Genomic DNA, 12500 nt, shown 5'->3' with positions numbered 1-12500 from the left:
AAACGAAATCAATTCATTCAGTTAAAGAAATATATGAACAGTAAATGGACACGCATTTCCATATGTGATTACTTGGCAAAAAGTCTGATTCAACTTAAGGTTACCTCATATGACATTTAGATTGGGTTGAACTGACTTTCCCATATATATCGAAGCCTCCGTGGCACAATCGGTTAGCGCGTTCGGCTGTTAACCGAAAGGTTGGTGGTTCGAGCCCACCCGGGGGCGGCGCTTTTAATGTTGAGGTTCATACCAATATAAGACCTACTATAATCACACACACATGTATATAGATAGATAGACAGATTGTATATGTACATGTGGGTGTATATGTGAGTGTGTGTATTTGTATAGTTATGTGTGTATGTATACATATATGTACACACACACGGATTGATATGTAAATATAAATATACATATATATGTATGTATATATGTGGATATATATACATATATATATACATTCATATATATAGAGAGAGATGTTGCAAGGCAACATGCAAAATCCAATATGCAAAATGAGACTGTAATCTCATAATCAATCCATTTGAATTCGGGAACGAAACGAATCCGAACGAGACAAATTCGAAACCCAAAATACCAACCCCTTCGTAACATAGGATTCTGATCGTTAATGAATGTTTCGACACCCTTCCTAACGATTGTTCTGTGTGTAGCTGTACATACACACACATAAACATTCGTTTGTATATATAGTCTTTCACTCTGTTGTATTTCGCCCAAATTTGCACATTCGTAAGGATTCGCCTTAGGAATTTAGTTTAGTAATTCTCCTGCATTTCATATCCTTCGGATAAAGTTTTGTTTCAGACAAGAAATGAAAATCCTGATGCACAGGTGGAGTTTACGGAAGAAATAAGACCAAAACTACATTTTTCAAATAGATTTATTTTGTTTTATTAAACAAATCTAACATTTAAGATTTCATGCCTCCGTGGCACAATCGGTTAGCGCGTTCGGCTGTTAACCGAAAGGTTGGTGGTTCGAGCCCACCCGGGGGCGGTGCTTTTAAGGGTCATTTTAGATCAACGTAATCACTCTCAATGGGAAGGACCTTTTAAAGGAGACCGGTCTGGAAACAACCTCGTTAACGAATGCACACGCACGCACAGACACACACGCACGCACAGACACACACGCACGCACAAACAAACACACACACATGGGTTCGATGGGTTCACCACTTTCATCAGTCCTTGCCAAGCTGTTCATAGAAACACTCTAGGCTGACCACTACCTAAGCATAGTGGGAAGGAACTGTGAGGTTTTCAACCTCCTCCCCCCCCCCCCACAGACCTTACCCATCACCTATCCTCCTCCCCCCCCCCCTTTTTCTCTATCCTCATATCCCTCTCTTATTCGCACCCTCTCCTTGTCCCCTCGCTTTTTATACTCCCCTCTACTTCTGTGCTAGTTTCTCCCTCTTTTACTCTTTTCCTCTGCTTGTTCTACTTCTTATCTTTATCTCTAACCTATCCTACCTCCATCCCATCCCTATCCTATCCTGTATCCTGCCGCATTTCCCCTCGTACCCCTCTTATTCGCACCCTCTTCCTGTTCCTTCGCTTTTTCGCTTTCCTCTACTTCTACGCTCATTCCTCCTTTCCCCATTCCTTTTCTCCCGTTTGTCCTATCTTCTACCTTTAACCCTATCCACTCCTGCCCCCATCCTACCCCTATCCTACCCAGCATCCTCCGTAATCCACAGGGCGAGTCGAGCACAGCGGACCACTTCCCTCAGCCAGCTTGATTTATACGCTTTTATTTTACTTCTGTTTTATGCTGGCTTTATATATTTGTATTTTACGTTAATTCACATCTTTTTGTATATTTACTGAATAAAACTTCCACTGGATTTGTTTGCTATCCGCCTACATCCCACAAGGATTCACATGATGTGCGGATAAGGGGGCATCCTCATCTGCTGCGATTTCTCTCGTACTTTTTATTCCTTTTATCTTCAAGTTCAGTTTTAGTTTTTTGTGCTTTGCTTTTACTTACTGGTCATTTTAATCTCTCTTTTACCCTGAGAGCAAGTCACTGATTTTTATATTTTTATTTCTGAATCGCAGCAGATGGTTTTACGTATTTTTTATGCTAATTATTATTTTCCCATTTATTTCTTGTGATGTTTTATTGCTTTTACCTTTTGTTTTATCTTGTGTATATTTTCTTTTATTTTAATATTTCCTATTTATTGTTTTAATCATTTTTACCGCTACCACTCCGTCCGCGTGAACCAATGTAACCCCCATGTTTTTGCCAAATAAACGAAGTGGATACTTTGACTGTGTTTGACTTGACCCTTGGATTTACCTGTCTGGATTCTACACCTCGGATGCAGAAACAAGGTTGTACTGCCCCTTTTACTTGCCTAGGTGTATTTATGCTGGACGTGTTATTTTACTGTTTTACTCTATTTTTTTTTTACCTTGAACCATGTGTGCCTTTACTTTTACGTTTTACTTACTCTGAATTTTACTTACTTGTACTGGTTCCTTTTACGTTTCTTTTATTCGTTTTACCCTTTTACTCGTCATCTACCTGAACTTTTACTTCAGCTTTTACTTTTCTGTTTTTACGATCTTTTCATTTACTTTTCTTCAAGCTATCTCTTACCTCTACTCCTTGTTTGTCATTTTACGTATTTTAACTTAGATGCCAGTTCTTTTTACTGTTTTTAAGCCCTTCTGGCATAATTTCAATAATTGTTCAGCCCTTCTGGCAAGTTTTACTGTATTTAAGCCCTTCTGGCATATTTTATTTAGCCCTTCTGGCACTTGTAATATTTTTACATTCTAGTTTCAGTTTTACTTTGGTGCCTTCTGCACATTGGTTACTTTTACAGTTCGTTTTAGGATTTATTTTTATTGTATTTTATGTACTATCTTCATATTGGTCACGCTCCTGGTAGACCTGCAACTCCGGGGATAATTTGGCTTGTGAGGTCGTGTTGGTTCCTAGCCTTCAGCTTGGTCCCATCACCCCCTTTGCGAGGAACGAACGGGGCCCCTCATTTTCCTTGGCCCCTAAGCCTGAAGTCTCCCGCTTCACGGGTGGCCTCATTTGGGTTCCTCACTCATATAACCTTACAGGTACACCCAATTTTGGTGGCAGCGAGTGGGACCTACCAGGAGTGTATTTATGAGCTTTCTCTGCTCGTTGACTAATATGAAGATTTTTAACGTCCAGTGTTTAGCTTTTTCCTGTTAGATTAGCTGTTTTAGTAGTTTTAGAAGAGCCACATTTCTTGTTTTATGTTCTGTGCTTTTCTTGCAGGTTTTTGTAGTATTTTAGTATTTTTGAGCGAGGCTTTTCTCTTTCAGCATTTTAATTTTTTGTCTGTTTTTACTAATGCCCGCTCACCAGTTAGTTTTATTTTATGGCTCTTGCTAGGTATAGGGATACTTTTATTTTGCTGTGTTTTAATCTTGCTTTTACCCCTGCTAATTTTACTTTTTCCCCTTTGTTCGCACTTGGTTCGTTTTTTTGTATTTTACCCAGTTTACGGGCAGTTTTTAAGTTTTAATGCGCCAGTGTTTGGCTCAGTTGACCACGCATCACTGTTCACTTTGTTTTGTGTGTTAGCCAGCATCTCTGGCTACTTTTTGTACTTGTGTGTTTGAGCTGTACTGCTCCAGTGTGTGTGTGGGACTTCGCTCCCTTTGTCACCAGGCTTCGTACTATGCCTGGACGTGGGAGGCCTTTACGTGCAACAAGGTCTTCGAGCCAGCCAAGCTCGCGTACCTCTTCACCTGACCACCGTGCATCCCTTATAGTGGTGCAGGGTTCCGATACCCAAGTGCAGGACGCAGTTCGTGCAGTGGAGAGCGTAGTTACGATGATGGAGGAGATGCTGCAGAGGATGACGGACCTTGTCGCCCAGAACAGGGAAGAACTGCTGCGCAGGATGGAGGAGATAGCCCGGACGAGCGAGGACAGACTGCAGCGACTTGAAGACCAACTTCAGGAAAGGACTGCTCCTGCCGAAGCGGTGGTATCCCGCAGTAATGGGAGCCAGGTTCCCACAGCAGTACAGCCTGAGGAACCGCCAGCAGACGTGCCACTCCCATGCACTCGAGAAGCTACCTCACCACGCATGGCCAGGCCTTCCAGCCCCATCCACCATGTAGCTACTAGGGAAGACCTCCAGGAATGGCAGCGGCAGTTAGAAGAGAGGGAAAGGCGTCTTCAACGACAAGAGCGGGCTCTCCAGAACCAGCAACTACCGGGATACCGAAGGGAGGAAGAAGCACAGCCTGGGTTTTCTTCCGTGCGTGAGGCTAGACAGACTTTTCCCGAGCCAGCCCCAAGATTGACCACTCCAGTGCGCCCAAGGTACCGCGAGGAGCCAGTAGAGGACAACAGTCGACACCAGCAGCCCTCGTCACTCGTCTCAGGGGAGTTCATGCCTTACCTTGTGTCCCGAGACTCGATCCCTCACTTTAAGGGAGAAACCTCTGCTTGTGAGCCGCTGAAGAGGAACCAGGAGGTAGAGAGCTACATCAGGGCCATCGAAAACCTGGTGCGGCCCACAAGTAATGACGCATACATCCGTGCTGCGAGAGCGAGCTGTCGAGGCAGAGCGGAGACCATCATCAACTCCGAGAGCTTCGATGGGATTCAGGAGTGGGACACCTTCAAGCGGCAGCTGAGGCGTAAGTTTAGGGGCACGTACACCGCCTCTGACTTTTTCAAAGTTCTGTACGATCACGCCATGACTGAGAGGCAGGCTCCAATGGACTTCTTCCTTGAGGTGGAGGCGTCTGTCTTTCAAGGATACCGGGACCACCGAGGAGCTGTTGGAGAGCCTTCGGAATTGATCAGGCGAGTCTTCCTTGCTGGCTTACCATCCACCTTACGCGATCTCCTTGTCCTCAAGGATGATTGTTCGCCTATCCAGCTTGCCGAGACCGCCCAGAAGCTTTGGAACTCCAAGTATGGCATCAGGCACAGCAGTTCCAACACTCGCCACCAGTCTCCGAACAACATCCAAGAGGACGACTACCAGCTTCGACGTCGCACTCCAGACCGGCCACCTCGTACTCGAGACCGTTATGACCTGTTCCCTGTTGCCACCTCACCGTCACCTGCTCAGTCTCTTTCCTCGCCTCCAACATCACGGCGTAATGTATGGTGTGAATATCATCGAAGTTCAACCCACAGCACCCGGGAATGCAGAGCTGCTGCGCGTCAGCCTTCACCGCCAGCCTATTCTTGCTTCCGTTGTGGAAGGGGCGGTCACATGTCTCGTGAGTGCCCCTTTCCGAGAGGCCAGGAAGGAAGGGTTCCCAACTTCACTGGCGACTTTACAAGAGGGAACCCGCACACGCTCCATCACAGTCCAGACAGAGCCGGTCCAAACAACAGCAGCAGTGACTACCCCAGCAGTCGGCGGACGTCCAGTCGTGGCACTCAGTGTTGATGGGAAGACTCTTCTCTGCTTCATTGACACTGGGTCTCAGGTGACTTTAGTTAAGCCAAGTGCTTTAGAAGTCCTCGATCCGGCGAAGAAGCTACGACATCATGCTTCAAGCAAGATCCTCCAAGGCGTCTCAGGGGAGCCCTTCCATCCAGCTGCAGAGGTGACGCTCAGCTTTAACATCAGCAAAGATCTTGTGCTACTCCACCGCACCACAGTAGCTGATCTTTCTTTTCACGGCGACATCCTCCTTGGGACTGACTTCCTGCGACGCCTGGACTTCACGTTACTGTCTGAAGCACAGTCACCTCGTGGACTGCTCATCCTGGGAGATTGTGAGCTGCCTTTCTTGTACACTGATGCCCGTTCCCTACAGATTAGCCTGGTTGACTCAGGCCTGACTGATTCTCCTCCTGGACTCCATGCACCTGCTCCACAAGAAGCCGCTGTCCATCTTGCCAGACCGACTACCATTCCGCCACACTCTGGTCGCTTTCTGGAAAGCTGCATTTCTCGGCTGGGTCAAGCAAACGGAGATGTCGTTTTGACCCCGGCCGTGACCGATGACCTGACTCTTCCACACCTTGTTACGACCGCCACTCGACGCCGATGCTCCATATGGGCCCTGAATCACAACTCACGGCCGCTAGTATTGAAACAGGGTACCAGACTCGGGACTGTCGCACCTTTGGGAGAGGTCTACAGTGTTCCCCAGTCCACGAGCCATCACGAACAGCTGCCATCAACCTTCCGGGACACAGCTGCCAGGAATCATGTACCTCCTGTCAGGACTGGCCCTGAGGACGAACTCGACATCACTGAGAAGAGGAACGACACAACCCCGGGGTCTACTGGTGGTGGTGCTGCCGGGCGAGACAGGTGTCCCGTCAGTTCAGGATGTACTGTACCCCAAGGCCTGAGTTCCTCATCAACCTCTGCCCTGACAGAGCCGAGGTCCCCACTTCAAGCTGGAGAAGAGAGCCCATTCATCACTGCTTCCGAATCCTCCTTGTGTCCTGATGGAGCTATCGAACCAGAGCTAGAATGGGATGACTTTTCTGCCGACTTACCAGACATTCCAGAGGAAGACTGGGATATAGAGGGCGCCTTACTACCACCCTCTGTTGCGGTTGCCACATGTGATGCTGTTGCAGAGCCAGACAATCCAGATACAACAAGTGATGCACCTGACTTTAGTCATTTACTGGAGGAGCAGCAACAAGAACTTAACCAGCTGTTGGAGCAGTTCCAGGAACTTTTTGACGGTGGAGAAGAGACTGTTGGCCACATACCTGGGATCCGCCATCAGATCGACACTGGGGATGCTAAGCCAGTTTGTGTCCGTCAATGGAGGTTGCCGCAGTCTACTAAGGAGACCATCAGACAGCAATGTGACTCCATGTTACAATCAGGTGTCATTGAGCCTTCATGTAGCCCTTGGTTGAGTCCAGTAGTCTTAGTTAAGAAGAAGGATGGCAGTCTCCATTTTTGTGTCGACTATCGGGGCCTGAATGCAGTTACTAAGAAAGACACCTACCCACTCCCGAGGATTGATGCTCTCATCGATGAACTGGGTCCCACTGACACATTCACCACACTGGATGCCCGTGCAGCCTATTGGGCAGTTGAGGTGGAACCCTCCGATAGGCCCAAGACTGCCTTCTCTGATGGCTACCGGCTGTTCCACTTTTGCCGCCTTCCCTTCGGTCTCTCAACCGCACCAACCACCTTTCAACGCACTATGAACGTCCTCCTTTCTCCTGTTTTAGGTAAGCACACCCTGTGCTACCTAGATGACATTGTTATCTATAGCCGTGGGTTCCGCCAGCATCTACAAGACCTGGAAGAAACGTTACAGCTTCTTTTAGCCGCTGGTCTAAAGCTGAACATGGCAAAATGCCACTTTGCTGCTACCACGATAGACTTCTTGGGATTCACTATCAGCCCAGAAGGAGTTCTTCCCAACCAGGATAAGGTGGTTGCTATCGCTAAAACTCCAGCACCACGTAATGTTCGAGAGGTACGCCGCTTCCTAGGGTGTACTGGGTTCTTCAGGAAGCACATCCCTGGTTATGCAACCATTTCTTCACCTCTGCACTTGCTGCTTAAGAAGAATCAGAAATGGTTTTGGGGAGCTGATCAACAGAAGGCATTTCAGGAGCTAAAGGACCGCCTTACCACCGCACCAGTTCTTCGCCAGCCAGATTTTAACCGGGAGTTTGAGCTACACACAGATGCTTCTTCCATCGCTATTGGTTCCTGCTTGATGCAAAGGTCGGATGACAGCACGCCACATGCCATCGCCTATTTCAGCCGCAAGTTACGAGGTGCTGAGTCTAGATACCCTGCCATTGACTTGGAAGCCCTCAGTGTGGTTGAAGGAGTCAGGATCTTCGACTCTTACCTCTATGGACGACACTTCACCATTTATACCGACCACAGGCCTTTGGTACATGTCTTTTCTCGGAAAACCAAATCTCCACGAATGACACGCTATGCTCACGATCTCTCGTTCTACCACTTCAACATTCGATACAAAGAGGGGCCCACCAACTATGTTCCAGACCTGCTTTCAAGACATGTTGCTATACTGGAGGATGCACCCAGCTACCAAGTTGCCGGACTTGCCATCACAGAGCTGTCTCCTGAGGTCCTTGCGCAGAAGCAGATGGATGATCCTCATCTTGCTGATCTCCGCCATTATCTACTTGATGGTACAGTTCCAAAGAAAAAGTGGCCACTTCCTTTGGATGAATTCGAGGTCAAGGAAGGTATTTTGTACAGGCTGAGACATCTTCCGGACCGAATTTGTTACCAGCTTGTTGTACCTGTATCACTGAAGAACTCTGCACTGAAGGCACCCCATTTACCACCTCTTGCTTCTCACCCTGGTGTTCAGCGGACCTATGACAATGCTAGGTCAATGTTCTACTGGACCAACATGCTGAAGGACTGTAGGGAGTATGTGGACAACTGTTCTGTGTGTCAGCAGTCAAGAGGTAGCCCCCAAAGAGTGCCTATGGGAGAGACTCCCTTGGCCCAGTATCCTCTAGAGCGAGTTTCCATGGACCTGATGGACTTTGGACCCACTATCCCAGTTCGGTATGCTCTATCCATCATTGACCAACATTCACGATGGCTGCAGATTGTGCCCCTGAGGAAGTCGACTGCCATCAACATCCATCGTGCTTTTGTCGACCATTGGGTTACCTTGTTCGGCCCACCAAGAGTCATCCAAACGGATAATGGGGTACAGTTTACCAGTGGTCTCTTCAAGGAGCTCGTCTTGATGATGCATGCTAGTCACCACTACACCATCCGCTATCATCCCCAAGCCAATGGGATGATAGAGCGCACCAATCGTGTTGTGAAATCAGCTCTGACTGCTTTGGTGGAGGATAGACCAAGGATCTGGCACCAATTCATTCCTGAAATTAGACTGCAGATTAACTCTGCTATCCACAGGACGACTCACGAGCAGCCCTTGTACCTCTTGACTGGCCGGCATGCCAACTTTCCGGTTGGCCTGACAAATGAAGCAGTATTTGCAGAAAACCTCAACCTGCAGGAACGACTCCAGGCATCTAGACAAGCAGCTGTCACCGCTTCTAACCAGTCCAGGCAGACCTATGGTAACTATTACAACAGAGGCACGAGAGAACGATTCCAGCCAGAGATGGGCTCACTCGTCTGGTATTATGAGCATAGGCATCGCACTGGATCTCTACCACCTTTAACTGGAAAGTGGCGTGGACCTGCCAGAGTTGTTGCCCAACTTGGACCTCTGGCTTTTGAAGTGAGAGATGTTCATACAGATGTACGACTGAGGGCGCATCTCAACCACCTCAAGCCTTTCAAGACGTCTGAAGAGCTGTGTTACGCCTCAGAGGACGAGGATGACGATGACCCAGGACCAGATGACCCGGATGTTCCTGACTTGGATGCAGAGGATTCAGTCGGCCCTTCCCAGGACCCTGACGTCGAGGACCTTGATGTTGATGCCGATGCAGATCCAGCTGACCCTGCCCAGGACACTGATGTCGAGGACGTTGATGCTGATGGACCGACAGATGTTCGAGCCGACTTCACTGGTGGACCTGATGATGACGTGACCCCCTGAGCTGTTCTCCAGTGCTGCCCTTGGTCCTGACGTGTAGCTGTTCTGGACTGTGGCCCCTTTTCTCAGCCCCTGTTTGTGGCTGGGATGATTCTTCAGTGTTTGTTTTGGTTTCACTTATTTCTTTTACTGTTTACTTATTTATTTTACTGTTTTTACTGTTTTATTTACTTGTGTTTTGAGTGTTCAGTGATGCGTGTCATGCACGTCCAGCTGAACATGCATCTTAACTTTTGAGGCAAGTAATCGGGCTCAGGCCTTCCTTGTTTCTCTTTCCAGGTGTGTCTCCGATGTCCTCTCCGACCCCGTGGTATGGGAGGGTTGTGAGGTTTTCAACCTCCTCCCCCCCCCCCACAGACCTTACCCATCACCTATCCTCCTCCCCCCCCCCTTTTTCTCTATCCTCATATCCCTCTCTTATTCGCACCCTCTCCTTGTCCCCTCGCTTTTTATACTCCCCTCTACTTCTGTGCTAGTTTCTCCCTCTTTTACTCTTTTCCTCTGCTTGTTCTACTTCTTATCTTTATCTCTAACCTATCCTACCTCCATCCCATCCCTATCCTATCCTGTATCCTGCCGCATTTCCCCTCGTACCCCTCTTATTCGCACCCTCTTCCTGTTCCTTCGCTTTTTCGCTTTCCTCTACTTCTACGCTCATTCCTCCTTTCCCCATTCCTTTTCTCCCGTTTGTCCTATCTTCTACCTTTAACCCTATCCACTCCTGCCCCCATCCTACCCCTATCCTACCCAGCATCCTCCGTAATCCACAGGGCGAGTCGAGCACAGGGACCACTTCCCTCAGCCAGCTTGATTTATACGCTTTTATTTTACTTCTGTTTTATGCTGGCTTTATATATTTGTATTTTACGTTAATTCACATCTTTTTGTATATTTACTGAATAAAACTTCCACTGGATTTGTTTGCTATCCGCCTACATCCCACAAGGATTCACATGATGTGCGGATAAGGGGGCATCCTCATCTGCTGCGATTTCTCTCGTACTTTTTATTCCTTTTATCTTCAAGTTCAGTTTTAGTTTTTTGTGCTTTGCTTTTACTTACTGGTCATTTTAATCTCTCTTTTACCCTGAGAGCAAGTCACTGATTTTTATATTTTTATTTCTGAATCGCAGCAGATGGTTTTACGTATTTTTTATGCTAATTATTATTTTCCCATTTATTTCTTGTGATGTTTTATTGCTTTTACCTTTTGTTTTATCTTGTGTATATTTTCTTTTATTTTAATATTTCCTATTTATTGTTTTAATCATTTTTACCGCTACCACTCCGTCCGCGTGAACCAATGTAACCCCCATGTTTTTGCCAAATAAACGAAGTGGATACTTTGACTGTGTTTGACTTGACCCTTGGATTTACCTGTCTGGATTCTACACCTCGGATGCAGAAACAAGGTTGTACTGCCCCTTTTACTTGCCTAGGTGTATTTATGCTGGACGTGTTATTTTACTGTTTTACTCTATTTTTTTTTACCTTGAACCATGTGTGCCTTTACTTTTACGTTTTACTTACTCTGAATTTTACTTACTTGTACTGGTTCCTTTTACGTTTCTTTTATTCGTTTTACCCTTTTACTCGTCATCTACCTGAACTTTTACTTCAGCTTTTACTTTTCTGTTTTTACGATCTTTTCATTTACTTTTCTTCAAGCTATCTCTTACCTCTACTCCTTGTTTGTCATTTTACGTATTTTAACTTAGATGCCAGTTCTTTTTACTGTTTTTAAGCCCTTCTGGCATAATTTCAATAATTGTTCAGCCCTTCTGGCAAGTTTTACTGTATTTAAGCCCTTCTGGCATATTTTATTTAGCCCTTCTGGCACTTGTAATATTTTTACATTCTAGTTTCAGTTTTACTTTGGTGCCTTCTGCACATTGGTTACTTTTACAGTTCGTTTTAGGATTTATTTTTATTGTATTTTATGTACTATCTTCATATTGGTCACGCTCCTGGTAGACCTGCAACTCCGGGGATAATTTGGCTTGTGAGGTCGTGTTGGTTCCTAGCCTTCAGCTTGGTCCCATCACCCCCTTTGCGAGGAACGAACGGGGCCCCACATTTTCCTTGGCCCCTAAGCCTGAAGTCTCCCGCTTCACGGGTGGCCTCATTTGGGTTCCTCACTCATATAACCTTACAGAACGTCTTCAGGCAAGAAGATCGGAGATATCTTACGATATCTCAGATCAGCCAGGTGTACAGCATACCCTGTGGTGGTGGTATGAAGTCTACATAGGTGAGACAGCACGAGGACTGCGCGAGCAACGAATCAGCTCTCCGACACCACGACAGGAGAAGCGCCTTCGTTGTTCACGCAGACACCGACGGTCACCTCCCGAAGTGGTCCCAGGCCTCCATCATAAAGCAAGGCCTGGCCCCACTACAAAGGAAGATGGTAGAAGCGGCGTTCATCCATACAATATACAATATTAACACCGCTACGGGAAGCCACCAACTAGTCAAGGCCGTCGCTTACCTGCTTACCGACGAGACCTGACCACCAAACATTTGTATAAATACTCCTTTATGTGCCTCTTGTCATGTGCCGGGCCACTCCAGAGAAAAGGCCCGGGCGAAGCATGACCGCAAATCTAACTGAACTGAACTCTTTGTCATGAATGCCCCGACAAAGCATTAGCGAAAAGGCCTTCTTCTTCGTTGTTCCTTTTGCAATCTGTTTGTCATTAATTCCACACACACGCACTCTCTCACACACACACACACACATACACACACACACACACATACACACACACACACACACACACACACACACACACACACACACACACACATATATATATATATATATATATATATATATATATATATATATATATATAAATATATATATATATATATATATATATATATATATATATATAAAATATATATATATATATATATTTTATATATATATATATA

At 46.4% G+C, this 12500-nt stretch overlaps 2 non-coding genes across 2 annotated transcripts; both read left to right on the top strand.

The window, feature by feature from the left end:
* The first annotated feature begins 154 nt into the window (after positions 1-154).
* TRNAN-GUU (transfer RNA asparagine (anticodon GUU)) lies at positions 155-228 on the top strand. The gene has a single exon. It is a non-coding gene; the product is annotated as a tRNA-Asn (tRNA).
* Positions 229-949: 721 nt separating this feature from the next.
* TRNAN-GUU (transfer RNA asparagine (anticodon GUU)) lies at positions 950-1023 on the top strand. The gene has a single exon. It is a non-coding gene; the product is annotated as a tRNA-Asn (tRNA).
* The last annotated feature ends 11477 nt before the right edge of the window (positions 1024-12500 follow it).

This window comes from Penaeus vannamei, chromosome 37 (genome assembly GCF_042767895.1).
Source record: "Penaeus vannamei isolate JL-2024 chromosome 37, ASM4276789v1, whole genome shotgun sequence".
Classification (NCBI taxonomy): Eukaryota; Metazoa; Arthropoda; class Malacostraca; order Decapoda; family Penaeidae; genus Penaeus; species Penaeus vannamei.
This window is presented reverse-complemented; position numbering and strand designations above follow the sequence as displayed.